The sequence below is a fragment of the Rhipicephalus microplus genome, chromosome 9 (genome assembly GCF_043290135.1).
Source record: "Rhipicephalus microplus isolate Deutch F79 chromosome 9, USDA_Rmic, whole genome shotgun sequence".
Taxonomy (NCBI): domain Eukaryota; kingdom Metazoa; phylum Arthropoda; class Arachnida; order Ixodida; family Ixodidae; genus Rhipicephalus; species Rhipicephalus microplus.
Genome location: NC_134708.1, coordinates 103,801,638 through 103,820,318, shown reverse-complemented (window position 1 = coordinate 103,820,318; position 18,681 = coordinate 103,801,638).

The window sequence follows — 18,681 nt, the reverse complement described above, 5'->3', positions numbered from 1 at the left end:
ATTTTTTTCGGTGGTCATGGAGTGGTCATGTCATTATGGGGACGGGAACATTAATTAGAAACATTACATCAATTAGGCCCGCATATCACACCTTTGTCTAGCGTCACACCTGTGAATGAGGGCCTAAATGAAAAAAAATACCAAAACCTAATTGATCGTATAATGAATGGACAAAACATTTTCACACGGTGTGAAGACAATACCATCCACCGCACAGAAAACTAACCAGACCTCAGGCTCTGACACTCAGGCATTTTCACGACGCGGCGTACCCTAATTTCACGCTATTGAACAAAATCAATCCCGAAATAAAGCCAACTAATGCATGTTCCTATACTTCTACGATATAGCTACCTTAGAACATATGCTTCCGTGGTGCCCCGCGTTACGCTGTGGGGAAGTGATGACGTCTTCCAATTGAAAGGGTGCTATTAAAAGCTCCGGGCTTGTACGACAGCTATGGGCAGCCCATCGGGCTTGCGACGCTCTGTTTCTAGTTGACCCACTTCCTTGCTCGAGGCCTTGTCAACCACACTGGAGCTACTGGAGATGAGATGGACACCCAAGGTACGACCTGAATACCTACAATGACCTGGTTAAAACTTTTACTTCAGACGCCGAGCCTTTCCACTACCTCACCGCAAGCTCAACCCGGCACAGACCCTGTTGCGTCTACTTCAAACAAACACGTATTTCTCACCTGCCGACGCCTTCACGTCATATTCCCGGACGTGTACACAACCTCCCACTGCCGGTGCTGCGTCACTCAGCCGGCTACGCTTCCGCATATGCTGCGGGAGTGCCTGGCACAGGACAGACACACTAACGCCACAACCCCTTCGTCGAAGCCAAATGAAGCTCTTCGGAGCGCCGCTCTTGACGGTCAAATCTGGGCGACGCAGTACACCCGTGGGGCGGCGTCGAGGCAAGCAATTGACGTCGCCTCAAGGGAGGTTTAGGACCGGCCACCTAAGCCTGCTTGTTTCTTGAAATAAAGTTTAATCCTCTTCCTCTGCTCCGACGTGGGAGTGGCCCGCAACGCGCTAAAGTACGTTTTAAAGGACCTGTTCACTGTCTCACTGTATTAGATACCAAAAAGGGGGAAGGCCTACAGTAGCACAATTACTGTCGCGAAATTCACCCTAGAAGACATCTTGCAAGTACAATGTTCTGCCACATTTGGTGCACAAACAGAAGGAGAATCTGCCTAACCCATTACTTTTTGCGGTGTAGATGGACAAAGCTTTGCAAGACAATCGTTTGCCAACAGCGCAAGAATGTCTAACACAATGAATGAATGAAATAACCACCAGCACGTTGGCTATTACACTTATGTCAACGTTAAACATAAACTAAGAAATAAAAAAACAAACTAAGAAATATACTCACAAGCCCAGTATCCAACGGTAAAACGAAGGGTGAGACGACGTAAATATGCTTTGAAAGGTGCACGTTGCTGCCAGAATGGAGAATCTCCCAATGGGTAGCACCTGCAACAAATAAAGTATTAAATAAAGTGCAAACTCTGTCGTTTTTGGTTAGCTGCAGCTGTTAAAATGTGCCACATACTCTAAGATGAAAAGTGAACAGAAAAATTCCCTACAGCTTCAATCCATACTTTTTTGAAACCTTCGTAGCAGTAATCAAGCTCACGAAGATCTGCCCTTATTACACCACGAGAAGTTGAAATCTTGGATGCCATCGTGCAATGACCCGCTTACGCTAGTGGCAAACCTACAGTAAAGTCTGTAACCTTTTTACGCGTGACAGATGCTCAACGTGCACGGTAAGCTTCGCCGGTGAAGCATTGTAACCTGTGAAAAATATGGCTGCACTGCTGAAAGCAGTTGCCGTCCACCTTGAATCTAACAAGTGCCCGCTGTGCACTCTAGTAAACTTCATACTGATGCCTCTATTAAATTTCCGTGCATACTGTTCCGATTCGGCATCAGAGCGTTCAGTTAACTTTGGCGCAGTTTTGTAGAGGCATAACCGAATAATCCATGTTGTATGCTCAGCGAGTCATGATGGGTGCTTCCAAAATTTTGGAAGACATACAATCCGCGTTTGTTAGTGGTTTCTATCATAACTTTTTGGTACTATTTGTGCTCGGGGGAGTTTTCTTACAGGAGATGTGGTTTTACGCTGTGCTTTTCCAGGGGCGAATCAATTTAGCGCCTAAGGTTGTCCGTTGCCTGTCTATGTGTCTGCTGCGGCACAGCACACACGCTACTAGATATGCTTGTTCTTTTCTTCCGAACTTGGTACACACCCAATGTAGGGGATTGGCTATAGGCATACCATAGCTTCCGTAAAGCAGGGAAGCACAAACTATGCTGCTGTGGCACTCATCATGCTGCTGTACAAATTACTCGCAACAAATCTGTAAGACACTAAGTTAGTAAGTTTGTTGACTTCTTGGGGCAACGCAAAAAGAGAGCAAAGCCCCGCTTCGAATGATGGGCTGTTTATTATTCTAATTTACTTATGGAGAGAAAGAGTTGCAAATAAATTCAGTACATGTTATGAGTAATCATTTACACTTGTGAGATTTCAAAAAAATGCCCTTAAAGAAATATAATAAAACAAACATATATTGTGAACCACATATTTATCTAAGACAAGCGAACCAAGCTACACTTAAAATTGAATTCTTTTGGAATTTCGTAATAAAACAAATATTACAGCGTTGAAACTGCTCGTGTACCCAAAAGTGAAATTCAAATGCACCGAACAAAAAAATTGGCGGAAGTTACAAATTCTAGCCCAGCTTTCCTGGGGGTTCTTCTAGCATAGCTGTAATCATTTGCATTTGTATTTGAAATCTTCGCCATGTCAAAAAGAAAAGTCGAGAGATTATCTCGCATTAGAGGGAAGACACAAAAGCGACTGGGCCAGACCTGGTCTGTGAAAGGACTCCACAGTGCAGCCTTGTAAGTACTACTTCTTCCATTCTAGATGAGCACCGTCTATTACTATGATAATTATGTGTGGCGCTTAATAGCTCAAGGGCCAATTGATGGCCAAAGAGCGCCATTTCGATAAACTAGAGACATGAGCAATAATATTGTAAATGATGAGTTGCTGTAAAGGGGCCTTAAAATTTCTCGTGCTAACGCGGGTGAAAACTTAAGTATTAAAATCATGTCAGTGGCGCGAAATATGTGCAGCGAAGGTGAATGTCGAAAGGTCATGATAATAGCACTATGGCGGAGATGTAGTCACAACGGGTCCTGCTACAGATCACCTTGAAATATGCAGTCAAAACTGTGTACATCATTTAAAAACGTAAACAATGAGTAAACTTTAAAAATTGGATCCCTACCGATAAGCATCCCAGGGTGTAGTGGAAGCTGCTGTCGGTAGGGCAGTAAAAAGTGCTTTTTCCTTAGAGCGTCCAACTAATTACACTGGACGAGGATGTGGAGAACCGTAAGTGGTTCTCCACATCTCGCACGCACTGGTGGATCACTGGAAGACAGAATATATCAGCGTGAAGACTATGTATGTCCTGTTGTTATCCTTGTGATTGTCACTTCTGTATGTCGCAATTTTGATAGGGGCAGCCAATGACAAAGTTGTGACTTAATAACATGTAGTTTATTACTTTTATGTCTAGCCCACAAGTGTTGCCAATAACCTCTGAGTTTTCGTTTCAGGGAAAGTTTCATGTCAAGTGCAGGACTTGGTATTGATTCTTTAGTGGCATCGTTGCTGGCGGATGCAGCCAGCTGATCTGCCAAAACGTTTCCATGTATCTCACGTTGCCCCGGCACCTAGAAGACTACAACATGCTGTTTGGACGAGTAGACTGTGCATAAGAGTGAATAAAGGGACTCAAGAACTGGGTTTTTGCGTTTTCCCACTGTCACACTTGGTATGAATTTCGCGGGTGCCGAAAGACGTGGCACGGCACCTCGACGCGCCACGTCGGCGAAGGAAGGTCCAGAATGATTTTGTGTAGAAAAACATTGACGTGCCTCTTGAAATGACAGGTTGAATTGACCTTAAGTTCTAATATTTGTTTCTCATTTTTTCATGCAGGGCATGATCGCGAGTAGGCAGCATGATCTGTTTCACAGTGAGCGCAACAGGCTTCTGAGTGCGCTTTTTGGATACATGCTCACAAGATGCGCACTTCGCGCACCTAGCGTGTCCTCTGCACATTTGGGATCCGTGTCCGAAGCGCTGACACTTGAAACATCGGCGAAGATTTGGTATATAAGGTCTGACACGAAGCTTGCAGTAACCAGTTTCAACGAAGTCAGGAATGTTGCTTGTACCGAAGGTAACTATGGTGTACTTTGTTGGGGTCTGTTTATTATCTCGCCTGATTATTATTCTTTGTACGTTCACTACATCTTGTTCCTGCCAGCCTTCGAGCAATTCACTTTCAGACAGCTCGAGGAGGTCATCATCAGATACGACACCACGCGCTGTGTTCATCGACCTATGTGGGCCCACTGATACTGGGATGTTATCAAATGATACGAGCTTTGTGAGATTGTCGTACGAGTCTTGTTGCGAACTTCTAGAAAGAGATTGCCATTTCCCATCTTAGTTACATTATGGCCGGGGATAATTGCGTCTGTGAGCGTTTTCGATACAATAATTGGCGAAACAGATCGAACTGTTTTCTTGTCAGTTTGGCTGTGAAACAAGGGTACTTGGGGAAGGTCTGTTTAGGCTGTGCAGTAAAGAAGCTGTCATAGGTGCGCCACCTTTTCAGGCGGCGATCAGGGAGTGCGGAAAAAGGGTTTCCCGTAAAACAGCACTTTAAATTCGGTGGCGATGGTGGCCACTCACCACCAAGCCCAACAAGGGGACGCTACAAGTTTGAACAGTGAACACTTGGAGACGCCAGCCATGCATCGCCACTATAACCGAATATAACTATCCAAGGTTGGGTAACTACGCAGGGTTAATCCTCGCCGCCAGAAAATTTGGAAGTAAACGGAAAAGAGAAGATGCCAGGACAGATAAAAAGTAAGAAATAAAGACGAAGACGTTTATAGAGAGAGATAGGAAAGCACCAACCATTATCTTAAGAAAGTTTAGCTGTGAAAAATTCAATTGAGAGCTTAACCTCTATTGCCTGGTAGTTCCACTGGTTGATCGAGTCATACACTTCAGACAATGAGCGAGTAGAATTTATCTAAGGCAGGAGAACATTTAGATGCGCTTCAGACAAAACAGACGGGGAGTTAATTTTATAACAACCGCCCCTGACAGAAACTGGGGCTATTTACGCAATGCTAGGACTATTTACAGCAGCTCACCCTGTTTTTAGGTGTAAGTTGCGGTAATCCACTTGAGAAAGCGTAATAAAAAGAGCATGATACGATTCCTACACATACCTTCTCCTCACAAACGGAACAATCAGTACATATCACATTGTTTGTTTCTAGAATGGCCAGATGGTTTTATAAAATGCTGTTTAGATACTAATACGGTGAACTTATAACGTTCTTAGGGTATACATGCTCAAATTCAACCCGAATCGCGTCTGCAACGTTGAGCAGAAATACGTCCAAAAGATTCTGTGTAAAGCTGACTAGGCGGCACTGCAGTTTAGAATAATTGTATTTATTAAATTATGCCTACTTGTTAATATTACGAACTCTGACTCCTATATGAGGTGATGCATTGGTATTTAAAAGTGTTCCTGTTGTTAAAATAGAACTTTTTCTAAAACAGATGACAAGCGTACATTTTATATAGAAGAATGTTGCTTGCAAGATATTTAGATAGCCCCAAGCATTTGCGTAACGATTCACGTTCTAGCAGCACCAGTGGACGAATTTTATAAGCCTCAGGGCTAGATATCAAAACGCAACCACATTCCGATAAAGGTCGAATATGACTGCAACAAATCAAACGAGCACCCAGAAAGGAGCACGTTTTAATGCTGAGCCTACGCAGCATCCCTACTGCACGTGCAATCTCAGCTGTCATATGTTTTATGCGGAGATTTCCGTTTTCTTTTTTTTCTGTAGCTTACCGCTAAATAAGTGACTCGACTTGAGCTATGGCATCTTGTCAGTACAATAGTGAAATTTCTACCAGGACCATTGTGCGAAAACTGCAACTGAGCCTATAATAATAATGAGCTATAAACGACTCGTTAGCCGCCTATACGGTCTATTTATATGCGCCTGCAGAATTCGGCAAAGCGTGTAAGTGCCTCTTCATGTAGCAAAAAATGAGATATCATTGGTGTACACATACACCTGAACAACCTGCTGTATGCAAGTAACAAAGAGTAGTCCATTAATTTTTAGAGGTTATGACTATGACCCTTGCGGGAGACCTCACGTTTGTCAATATTTTGAAGAATTGACGCCTGAGGGCCAGCCGGTGAAATGTCTAGAGCTTGAGAAACCGAAGATTGGCGTCGCAAAGTTGAGGCAGTTTTATATTTTCAAGCTTGTCTAGTTGATTCACATGTAATATACTGTCGTAAGCTTTCGTGTTATCTAAAGTTACCAAAGTGGCATATTGCTCCTTATATTGAGCATGGTTTGTTCGATTTTTGAGATGAATTTGCACACCACATGGTATAACAACGTTTGAATCTAATTTCACATGGGCTCAGTGTAAAATTTGTTGACATCGAGCCATCTGCATAGCTAAAAATAATTTGGACAAGTTTTACTTATTTCAATGTGAGTAATATGAGCATGGTATCATCTTAGGTATACCTAGTGTCTTGCTTCATTATTAATGAAATTCTTTTTGCAATTCTGCAAGCGAGTGGGACTCAAACATTTCTAGTTGAGTGATTAACGATTTGAAGGAGGACAAGAGGGTAAATTTTATGTACTGATTTTGTTACCGACGCCATAAAACTGTCATTAGGTTAGGGTAGCGATCTTGCTACATTTGCTAGTTACTCAACAGCAGAATACTCGTGAAGAAATTTTCTACACCCTGAGCTATGTTTTCAAGAAACGTCATCTGTTTACCTCATGTTGGCATCACAGATTCCACGTTTTTCAGTTGTGTAAGAACTTTCATGGTGTGCTGAAAGCACCGCAGTGCTTTTTCTATGCACTGTCTTTGAAAGTAGCTAGGATTATTATTTGTCACATTCTTCATCAGATTGGCAACGGCTCTCTTAAAATAGTACCCTAATACTAATAATTCTTCTTGCGTTGAGATTGCTGGGTGAAAAGTAATGTTTAATTGCAGTTTTTTTTGCCTATAAACACGTACGCAGCCCACATTGCACTAAAGTTGCTAGAAGTTGTAGAGCTTTATATTGTGACTTCAAAGTTATTCAACGAGGTTGTTTAAAATTTGGCAAAATTGATGGCGTCTGATTCTTTATCATCCATTCAGGTAGGTAAAGCCCCTCAAAATAGGTTCTGAACTGTGCTGCATTATACATGCGTAACCGAGGGACTAACCATGAATGTTACTAGACATACCAGCACAAACAGTGTAGGCATACTGTCGCTATTTCTGCAAAGTTTAATCATAGACGCTGATGAAATAGACATGTTAATAAGCGATACAAAGTCTTTTCAAGTACAGAATATGACAAATTACATGAAATTAGGAGTTATGTCTTTAACATGAAAAGAGTTTATTTCAGGCCTGGGCAAGCGGCCATGGCTGAAGCTAACCGTCCAAAAACAGCGTTTTTCAACCCAGGCGGTTTATACGAGTTTAACGTAATGCCTTTCGGACTTTGCAGTGCGCCTGCTACTTTAGAAAGAATGGTGGACACTATTCTCACAGGCCTAAAATGGCTTACCACTAAGATGACATAGCGGTTTTTCCTGCGAATTTTACATCTCATATCGCTCGCCTTTAGCAAGCTCTCGAGTGCCTCACTGACGCCGGCTTACAGTTAAACCTAAAGAAATTTCATTTTGGCGTCTGTCAGCTTACTATCTTAGGCCACGTCATTCCAAAAGAAAAAATTTCTCCAGATCCTGCAAAACTTTGAGTGGTTGCCGAATACCCCGAGCTCAGCACTCTGAAAGAACTCAGAATTTTTATAGGGCTGTGTTTATATTTTCGGCGCTTCAACCGCAATTTAGCCTCCGTTATATCCCCTTTGACACTGTTCTCGCTGACAGCAACTATTTCACAGCTTTGAATGCCGATTGATATGAGTCATTTACGATGCTCCACCTATTCCTCGCGTCTCCTCTAATTCTGCGCCACCGCAAAATCCACGCGCCTGTGAAAATGCACATGAACGCTAGCGGTGTCGGCCTTGGCGTGGTACTCACTCGACGAAAACCCGACTTTGGCGAATACGTTGTAGCACATGCCAGCCGTACCCTCACAAAGGCGTAGTAAAGTTACTCCGTCACAGGAAAGGAGGGCTTGGCAATTGTTTGCGCAATCCGTAATTTTGGCACCAACCTCTATGGGCGTCCGTTTCATGTTGTAACCGACCACAGCGCTCTATGCTGCATGTCGTCTTTGAAAGACTCGACTGGATTTTTCGCTCACTGGGCTTTACGATTACTGCAGTACGATATATGTGTGATATATCACCCTGAACAAAAACACTCAGACGCTGACGCCCTATAGCCTTCCACAGCCTTCTGACTCTGCCAGCTCACCAGCTTCCTCTTGTCATTCATCCTCTATGACTATCACTGACATGCAGGCAGAACAGCGCAAAGATCCTTGGATCATTTCTATGCTTGACTTTTTGTTTCCATAACCCCCCCCAACTCTATTTCACGCACCTTTCGTCGTCAAGTCCAACACTTCGCACTTTGTGAAGGCTTGCTGTATCGTCGCAATTAGCTGGCGGTCGGTCGCACTTCTTGTGGTCCTTCGCACTTCTTGTGGGTGACTTCTTGCGGTCCCCCGTCATTTTCGCGTGGATATTAGCAGCCCCTTCCACGATGACCCTCAGTGCCGTCAAGCTGGCACATTCAAGAGGTACACGTGTCTTCGCCTGAGGTACTACTGGTGAGGCATGAATCTATACGTTTGACTAGTTGTTCAATCGTGCTCTGCGTGTCAACGTCGCAAGGTTTCTACTAAAAACAACGCTCGTTCTCTACAGCCTCTGCCCTGCACTTCCCGACCATTCGACCTCATCGGAGTCAATCTCTTCGGTCCTGGCCCGACCACTGTTGGCGGAAACCAATGAATAGTCACCATCGACCACCTCATGCGGTACGTAGAAATATCAGCGCTGCAAGACACCACCGGAAAATACGCCGCGTGGTTTCTTCTTCTTCAACTCATTTTGCACCATGGTGTCCCACGTGCAATACATAGCGACCGTAGCGACGCCTTCCTCTTCAATGCCATCGACATTCTCCTTAAAGAATACCGCATTGTACACCACATAGCTACCACATACCATTCTCAAAATAACGGCATGAAAGAACGCTTCAATCGTACCCTCGCCTATGTGCTGGCGATGTACTCGTTGGAAAAGCACACCACTGGGACCGCGTACTCCCTTTCGACACCTACGCTTACAACTCTTCGTCCCAAACTAATACTGGCTTCTCTCCCTCCTTCATCCTGTATAGACGAGAACTTTCATAATCTATAGACAACATTCTGCTTAGACAGCCGGATGTTTCAGAAAGCAAACCTCGCTCTCAAGCTGCTGCTTAGGCCGAAAATGTTTGTAAACTGCCTCGCTTGGGCACCACGCAAGAACAGTCGTGCCAAAAATTCAGTCATGACGTTTCTGTGTCTGATACTCATTACTCCCCGGCCTTGGTTTTGGGTCCCGTCCACATCTCCCCGACTTTCCACCAAGCTTTTGTCATGGTACAACGGTCCTTACCGCACACTAGAGCAGAAATCTCCCGTCAACTACGTCGTCAAGCAGGTCGACCCATCGCCAGGTAATCGCTGCCGGGGCCGTGAAACAGTTCACGTCACGCGACTTAAACCCTGCTACGTTGCACTTATAGCTTCTTTTTCTTGAGTCGCCAGAATGTCTCCCCTTTGTGCCTGAAGAAATTTTACCGGTGCACACTGGCGCCAACTCTGTGCCAGCGAGAGAAAAGACGACGGTGTTCGTGTGGCACCCTCTCAGAATCCTGTTTTCTGTCTGTAATGGAACTGTCTTGCTTGCCATTACGCGTCGCTTGCCAAAACTCATAAGATTATATATATATATATATATATATATATATATATATATACTTTTTTAGGTATAAAATGAGAAACTACTGGCCCGAACTAGGCCTCCAGGAGCTTTCGTCCACGGAGCATCGTGCGATGTCCTCGGTGATAGCCCTGGCTTGCTGCTTAGCCCAGATTTGGTCCAGTGCACGCACGTGGGCTGCAAAAGGCGGCTCGCCACCGCTCAGCCAGTCATCCTGGGGTACACTCACGCTCGTCTGAGTAGTGGCGCCGAACACCGCACTCACGCTCCTAAAGTATATGCGCCATCTCGGCTCTCTCGTGCCCGCACCTTGTTCAGCCGGCGAACGGCTGGAGCAAGGGACATCGTCTAAGCAGCTGCCGGAGATTCCCATAAGTGTCGGTCTGACGCTTCATATCGGACGCCTGAGCCTTTCTAGCTGCATGTGGGGTGCTGGGTAACTTCGTCGTTTTTTTCTATAGTGGTTTAGGATCTCGTGAAAAGTAACCATAATGGCATTGCAGTCCTGTAAGGCCCCAGGGTCTGTTATCGTCGTCGAAGAGTTGTTATATCCTCTGACCTCAGGTGCCTCACCATCGTCGATGTATCACACATCAGCGGCTCTTTCGTCTGCGCGTCACAGCAGGTTAGCAGTCTTGTGATAAAGTTGGCGTGCTCGTTGTAGTTCGACGGGAGGTCAGATCTTTGGTCGCTGCCAAGCTTTCCCACGTGAACAGAGAACTTATCGAGAGACTTGGCAGTGAACACAACAGACTAGAAATCTTCAGCTCTGGCCTTTAGCAGGTGTGTCGCCTCGACAAAGACCAATCTCTTCAAAAAAGTTTGGACCACCTTCTTGGCATCACTCACAATGAAAGTGTCTTCGTTTTCACTATGAATTATTGTGAGCGCTATAACCATTTATTCTGCCGCCTCAAATGATGGGAATTTCGCAAATTCCTTCACCAGAGTTCGTTCCCTCGTGTCGACCACCGCCATGAAGAACGCATGTGTCGATTGGCGTCGTTGTTGCTCTGGATCGTTCTGCTGTTGTCCTCGATCGGGCGGGGGGTATCTAGCAGCGTCGAGAAAAAGGACGCCCTCTCGGCTGTCATGCTGTTTGATGATCACCCCCGCTCCGCATCTGCATCTTTCGGCATTGTGCACTGGGTGCATGTTTCTGGGCATATTCTTTGTGAGTATAGCATTCCTGACCACTGGCAATAGCACGTTCTTCAGACACCGCATCCCGAGGTGACGAATTTCTAGGGAGTCGAGGATGGTTCTTCTGGTCTTGGTGCCAGAGAGCCTTTCAAGCTGCGCAATCTTCTGAGCCTCGATGATTTCGGCGAGCGTGTTGTGCACGCCCAGCTCAAAGAGCCTGCAGTTGACAGTGTACTGAGGTACGCGTAATGCAGTTCTTGAAGCCCTGCGGATGATCGTGTCCAGGTTGTTGCTTTTGCTTGTACTCTAATTGACGTAAGCAGCAACGTGCGTGATGTGACTTAAAGCATACGCCTGTATTAGTCTCACTACACATTGCTCTTTCATTCCTTTCCTCTTGTTCACGATTTTTCGCATCAGGTTCGTGGGAGCTGCCAATTTCTTCACATGTGTGACCAGCTCAGAATTGGCATCGTTTTCTTCCAGCCAGAGGCCGAAGACTCGTATCTTGGACACCGTGGGTATGCGGGCTTCTTTTGTCGTAACACACACTTTTGTCGTGACAGACCTCGGCCACGTCCTTCGGGGGACGTCCCAGTTTTCGAGGTCTGTAGTGCAGGATCTGCGACTTGCTTGGAGAGCAGACGAGTCCCGTGCCTTCGAGGTGCTTCTTAGCTTCGCTTACCGCTCACTGCAGCCTATCTTGCATACTCCCAGAACTCTTGCTTTCTGTGGTTCATATCGTAATGTAGTACGCGTAAATTGTATGATTGTTACCTGTTATCCCGTTTAGCCACTCCGGAAGGCCAATTAAAACAAGGTTAAACAGCATTGGGGAGAGGCCGGAGCCTTGCTGCATACCGGCACCTCCCATTTCGACCGTCTTTAGTGGTAAACCATCGATCTTGATTCGTACTACTCGCCCATTGAGGAGGATACCGACATATCAGTTGAATCTCTCCCCTAAGTTTAGCTGCCTGATCTTCTCCAGTGTGGCCGTGTGCCTCACAGTGTTGAAAACACTTATGAGATCGAGCTTGACTACTGCGCGAAGGTGCGTGCTGGGTGCATCAACTTGTTCTTTATTCTGCTGTATTGAGTCCTGTGTGGAGAGTTCATTCTGGAACCCGATGATGTGGCTGCCAAACGCGTTTCGCCTTTCGAGGAGCGTCACCATTGTATTGAGGCAGGCGTGTTGCATCACCTTGCTGACGCACGACGTGAAAGAGATCAGCCTCATCTTCTTCACTACCAGTGGCTTGCGCGGCTGGAGTATAAGCACCAGGTCCGCAATTTTTCATTCACGCGGAACCCCACCTGTCCTCCAGCGGTCATTGACATACCCGCATAGGTTCACGATGGCGTTGTCGTCTAGGTTTCTGAGGATCTTATTGGGGATTTCGTCTGCGCTGGGCACCGATTCCTTTTGAGTAGCTCAAAAACCGCCTTGATCTCCTGTACAGAGAAGTTCACGTCGAGCTCTTCGTTAGGGGCGCCACTATATTCGGGGTTATCTAGGCCCTTGGGGCGAACGAGCTGCATCCGCACGACCTCGTCCATGAAGGCCTCCGGATCGTCCTTGTATTTGTGGCGCAACTTGACCATCTCTGTCCGAACTGCCCTCCTGGTACTGCCGGCATCTAGCAGGTGCTTCAGAATCTTCCAGGTGCGTCCCGCTTTCATATTTCTGTCCATGGTATTGCAAACCTTTTCCCATTCCTGCTCGCATAAACGGGAACAGTGTGCCTCTATTTCGTGGTTGACTTCTTGAATTTTTTTCGCATCTTTTTATTAAACGTCTGCTTGCTTACTTTGTGCTGCATCAATTGTTTGGCCAGGATGAGGTGCGCCAGATAGCTGTCCACTCTGGTTGGGTCAGGGGCTTCAGTTCTCTCGGCCCCCGGGCCTTCCTCTTCCCACTACTCTGTCCAATCGATTTCTTTAGTGGCTTTCTCCACGTCTGCTAGGATTTTCTTGCACCATCACCTAATATCCTTGATTGGCTCTTCCTTCTCATTGTCTCTGCTTTTGCGAAATTTTTCCCAATCGACGATCCTTACTTTGCGATTTGCGCTTTGTTCTGCGTTCTTGCCAATGCCCAAGTTGATGATTCGATGATCGCTTCCTAGGTCTTTAAACGATTTCCCAGTACACCATGTCCATGTTAACGCACAACGAGACGTCCGGGTTCGTGTCGCAGCACACACTCTGCCCGATTCTGGTGTGCGACATTAGCTCATTTAGCAAAGTGAGGCTGAGGTAGTCCACTAGTTCAGCCAGCCTCCTCCCATTGAGCGAGGCGATGCAATATACCCAGTGCGTGTGCACGGCATTCAAGTCTCCGCAAATCAAAAGAGGTTTGGAGGCGGCTTTCGCCATCGCTTCGCGGAAGAGGCAGTCAAAGTTGTGAGTGAGGCTTTTCTTCGAGGGGGCGCTGTAAACATTGAGGAGGACCAGCCCAGCTGTTATGCCCTTGCTTGGTATGATTTCTATTAGAGCGCTATTGATGTCGCTCGCCACGTCCAGCTTGTGTTCAACAAACGCTATTCCACTTCTTACAAGGATGCACGTCGTGATGCTTCGCCCCTTTCTCTCGTAGAACAGGCAGTTCGTGACGTACCCTGAAAGGTTGGCGTGGTCTTAGGGTTCTTGTAAGGAAATCACGTCTAAAACTTTTTTATGGAAAGTGTTTTCACGTACTGCATCAACGTACCTTTTTTTGAAGCCACTGCAGTTCCATTTCCAGACGATGAGTCTGCCGTTGTGCACGTGAGGCATAGTCATGGTCATGCCAGGGTGTTGGAGGAGCTCGACTGACCGTGCATCCTTTCTGCTCCAGGGTGGGTGACTTGATTTTATTGCCTCTGTTGACGATTGTCGGAACGCTAGTCACGGGAGCTGGGGTATCGACCCTTTCCGGAAGCTGCAGGTGCTCCTTCATTTGTTCTAGGTCTTCTATTTGCTGGTTCATAGCCAGAAGTTGAGTGTTTACGGTTGCGTGTTGCGCATTTAGTTTGGCGACAAACTGGTTCAGCTTCATTAGAGGCATTTCAAACGTGCCTTCCGTCTTATCCACCAACTTGTCTACGATTTGCTGGAGCACGTCTTCTTTCTAGGAATTTGACCTAGGTATCTTCAATTGTTACGTGTTCTCTGAAGTCATGCGCTTGCGTGCCACTCTGATTTTTGCGTTCGAACCAAACTGTTGGTCCGTCTACGTCGAAAATGTCAATCTCTTCAACCGCCGTCACCTTGGTGTGCTCCATGGGCACACGCTGGGTGGGGGCTCCGCCGGCGTGCTCCACCAAGCACTTGAGAATTTAGTTTAGCATTTTTTGCAACTTATCGGTCTTCTTCGCCAAGTTCTTGTTTTGTTGTCTTGCCCTGCTCAGTTCGCCCCTTAGTTACCTGTTCTCTTTGTCTTAAACTCTCTAATCAAAACCTAATTGACGAGTTAAAGTTTTTCCCTTGGTCTTCGGGGAATGAGCTCCCTTCTGGACTCCTGCTTTTTTTGAGCTGCCAGGTACGACCAAATACCCTTGCATGGTCCATTTGGGATTCCGCCAGCTGGAGGCTGCCCGTTGCCTGACGAGAAACTGGATTTGATACTTGAGTTTCATTCAGTATGGCTCCTGCTTCGGCTTTTGCTTCTACTGCGAAGCCTCTATTTTGCCGCCGATGAGGAGCAGCCGGAACAACGGCTGTGTTGAATTGTCGGGAGCCCAACCTTGATCTCGAACGGCCTCTCCTGGGGTGACGTTCCGTTGGGTCATGCTGCGAGAGGGCCGGGTACTAGTCCTCCGCGCTATCTTCGGGAGTGAGCACGCCATCTTTCTTTTACTCCCATCCATCCGTGCTTTTCGCGATCCATCTTCTCGCCTTGATAACGTACGGAACCATGTACTTTGCTTTACATGTGCGATCGGCTATAGTTAGGCTTCCCCGCAGATTTTTCACCTTGGCGAGCACTTGTGCGCCGCAATTGGGTTTTTCGTACAGAAAATCAGACAGAGTTTCACTTCCGGTCTCAGACACACGTCGGCTCTGTGACCGAGTCTTTCGCAGTCTCGACAGAAATTGAGTTGCTTCTGGTAGAGTGCTACTTTTATCATTATACTTTTAAAGTACATCCACGTAGGGACTCTGTTTCCTTCGTATAGACGAATTACTGTTGTGGTGTTTCCAAGTCTCCTCGCGTAGGCAAGATTATGGTTCCTCGTAATTATCAGTGCCCGGGAGAGCTGATCTCGCGTATAACTGAGTGGGACGTCCCTTATTTTACCCTTGGCCATTTCTTCTGGCTCCGATATATAGGCACTGACCTAGTAATCCTTGTCCCCTGCTCTAATTGAATGGATCCTCGCTAACTTGCCTGCCATCTCCTCGTTGGATGGGCTGGCAACCACGATGTTTTGAGTGTAGTCGGGGCAAATCAGGATTGTTTCGCCCGCATTTATGCCGGCCGTCCTCCTTATCGTTTCATCCAATGCCACCTCGCCGGCCGAGCGCAGATTCAGGCCATTCCGTGGCCCCATGGTCACCTTAATGTATCCTTTCGGTAGCCTCGGCATTTCACTCGTTCGTAAGATTTTCTTCACAAGGCCTCCTTTGCGTTTACACATTTCGGTCTCGCACTGAAGGGGTTGTTCGTCTTCGCGGCGACCTTCGCGGTTTTTCTTCCGTCGCGTAACTTCAATCCAGCCGCCAGCATTTGTCTCAACTTCAAGCAGGCTTGTGACATTATCTTTATTGTCGTGCACATCAGGTGTATTGTCAGACGCTGTTTCATTCACCTCCATGATTGAATCTTCCCTGTGGGGCCCGCCGTATAGTGTCCGCGAACAGTGGACGTGGTCTAGCTCGATCGGAACACCAGTAGCCCTAGAACGCTTCACAGGCGTTGCCGGTGTAAATGTGGCTGTAGAGGTCTAAAAAAATGCACGCTTATCGTGAAACTTGGCATCCCTGGGTCGACGTGATCGTTCGGGATTCGGTGGTAATCAAAGTTTTGATCAAGACACTGAAACTCCTGCGGATTCATTCAAAAACTGCGGAGAGGAGGGGCGTCCGCTCTCAACGTTGATTGCAGCGCCTCTCTCTCATATATATATATATATATATATATATATATATATATATATATATATATATATATATATATATGATGTTTTCCCAATGGGCCAAACGTACTTCGGAAGAGAAGAAACACAACTTAGTGGTTGTCTTATTTTATTATTAACGGTTTCGACCAGTGGACCGGTCTTCGTCAGGGTTTGCAAATGAGTGCGACGGTATGCGTATGCGAACATGCCGCATCGACATGGTGGTGCTAGAAGGAAACGGGCGAGAGCGTTAAATTAGTGGTGTTTTACAGTGGTGACATATGCTGTGCCGAACAGTTATCTTCGTAAAGACGCGTCACGGAAGCCACCCTCTCCCTCCTTTTTTTGCTCCTCTTACCCCTTGTTTAATTCTTCTTTTTCTTTTTTATCTTTCTTTTTCTTTTTTCTTTCTTTTTTGGGTTTTCTCTTGGTTTTCTCCAGTGAATGAGGAAATGCTTCCAATGCGTGCGGAAGCTCCTGCTCTGTCTCACGCCAAAGCATTGAGGAGCCCTCAACCTTCTACCGGACGCCGGCCACCCTTAATTTACTTTCTCATCATCGCCCCGTCAATTTGCACCGACAAATTACTACGAGAGCACTTTACAGTATGACGTTCCGCGTGAAGTCACCCGTAAATCTGATGTATGGCGCACCTCTGACAACAGGCCTCTTTGCTACCACTGCGGCGAAGCGGGTCATCTGTACCATCAAATTGCATATCGCAGGATGGGCCTTCAGGGGTTTAACCCTAACGCGCGTCGGCCCAGCAACGGGGAGCGTCCTCGCGAGATTCCGCAATACCTAGCACTGTAGCAGCCGTTTCCTCCTGCACAAAGCCAACGGCAACGCTCACCTACTCCTCAGCGCCTCGGCTCGCCTAGCCTTCACGCAACGTTATCTGGCGCATGAAACAGGTCCCTAAGTCCTGGCTGACGCCAGGAAAACTGAGGCCAGCGACCACTGGGGGTAGGGTTGCTGTTGACCAAACTGACGAGCATCCTCCACTACGACACATTGATGACGCCCATATTTCTGTCGTGAAATTTTCTGAACGTGACGCAGCAATTTCCGCCGATGTTTCTACAACCGTCGACAATCACTCGAACACCACACTCGTGGATACTGGCGCCGATTACTTCGCTATTAGTGGTGACTACGCGGCTGCTCTTTGAAAAGTGGTGATGCCTTGGAACGGCCCCCAGCTCCGTACCGCAGGTAGTGATCTAATGACGCTGGTTGGAAGGTGAACTGCCAGAGTACATATTCGCGCTTCGGCCTTTATCGGGACTTTCGTCGTACTGCGGGAATGCTCCAGGCAGGTTATCTTGGGATTAGACTTTCTTCGAGAATATGGGGCTATTATAAATCTCCGAGAATTTCTAGTGACGTTTTCACGTAACGAACATTCTCAGGATTGTGAATCGCGTATGATTGTGAATCGCGTGTCCGACGTTTAAGTGACAGTACCACCCCGTTCCAGTGTTCTGCTTAACGTACTGAGTGACATCAACCGAACGGCTCTCGGAGTTGTGGAAGGCAATGTGTCCGTGCTCTTGTCTCGTCAAGTATGCGTCGCCCATGATCTCATAGAATTGACCTAAGTGCCTGCGAAAATTCTACTAACAAATTTCTCACTTTCTACTAACAATCACTCACTTCGGAGAAATCGAATTCTCGAAAGCCAGCTTCTAACTCGTGCAACTCTCTCCGGTCCTCACGACGCCAAAAAGTCTCCGGTGAAGCTCTATGGGAACTGCGCACTGTCGACTTCACAGCAAGAGAGTGTTTGCTCCCTCCTGTTTTCCTTCAGTGATTGCTATGCCATGACGTCCAAAATTGAACAGACACTCGTCGGAAAGCACAGAAACATAACAAAGCTCAGCGAAAGGAGTATTCTACAGCATGCTTATAAGTTTCCCGCAGAGAACAAGACGCCATCCACGACCAAGTGCAACAAATGCTTGCTGACGGCATCATTCAGCCATCTGCAAGCCCATTGGCATCACATGTGTTGGCGAAAAAGAAAGAAGGCACATTGCGTTTGTGCGTTCATTATCGCAAACTGAACACCGTGACAAAGAAAGAGGTTTATCCGCTTCCTCGCATCGACGACTCACTCGAACGCCTTAGAAACCTTCGATATTTTTTATCCATGGATCTACGCAGTGGTTACTGGCAAATTGAGGTCGATGAGTGTGACCGGGAAATGACCGCCATGATTACTCCTGACGGGCTCGTCCAATTCAAGGTGCTTCCTTTCAGACTGTGCTCTGCTCACGCGACTTTTGAATGAATGATGGACACAGTTTTTTCCGGTCTCAAGTGGCAATC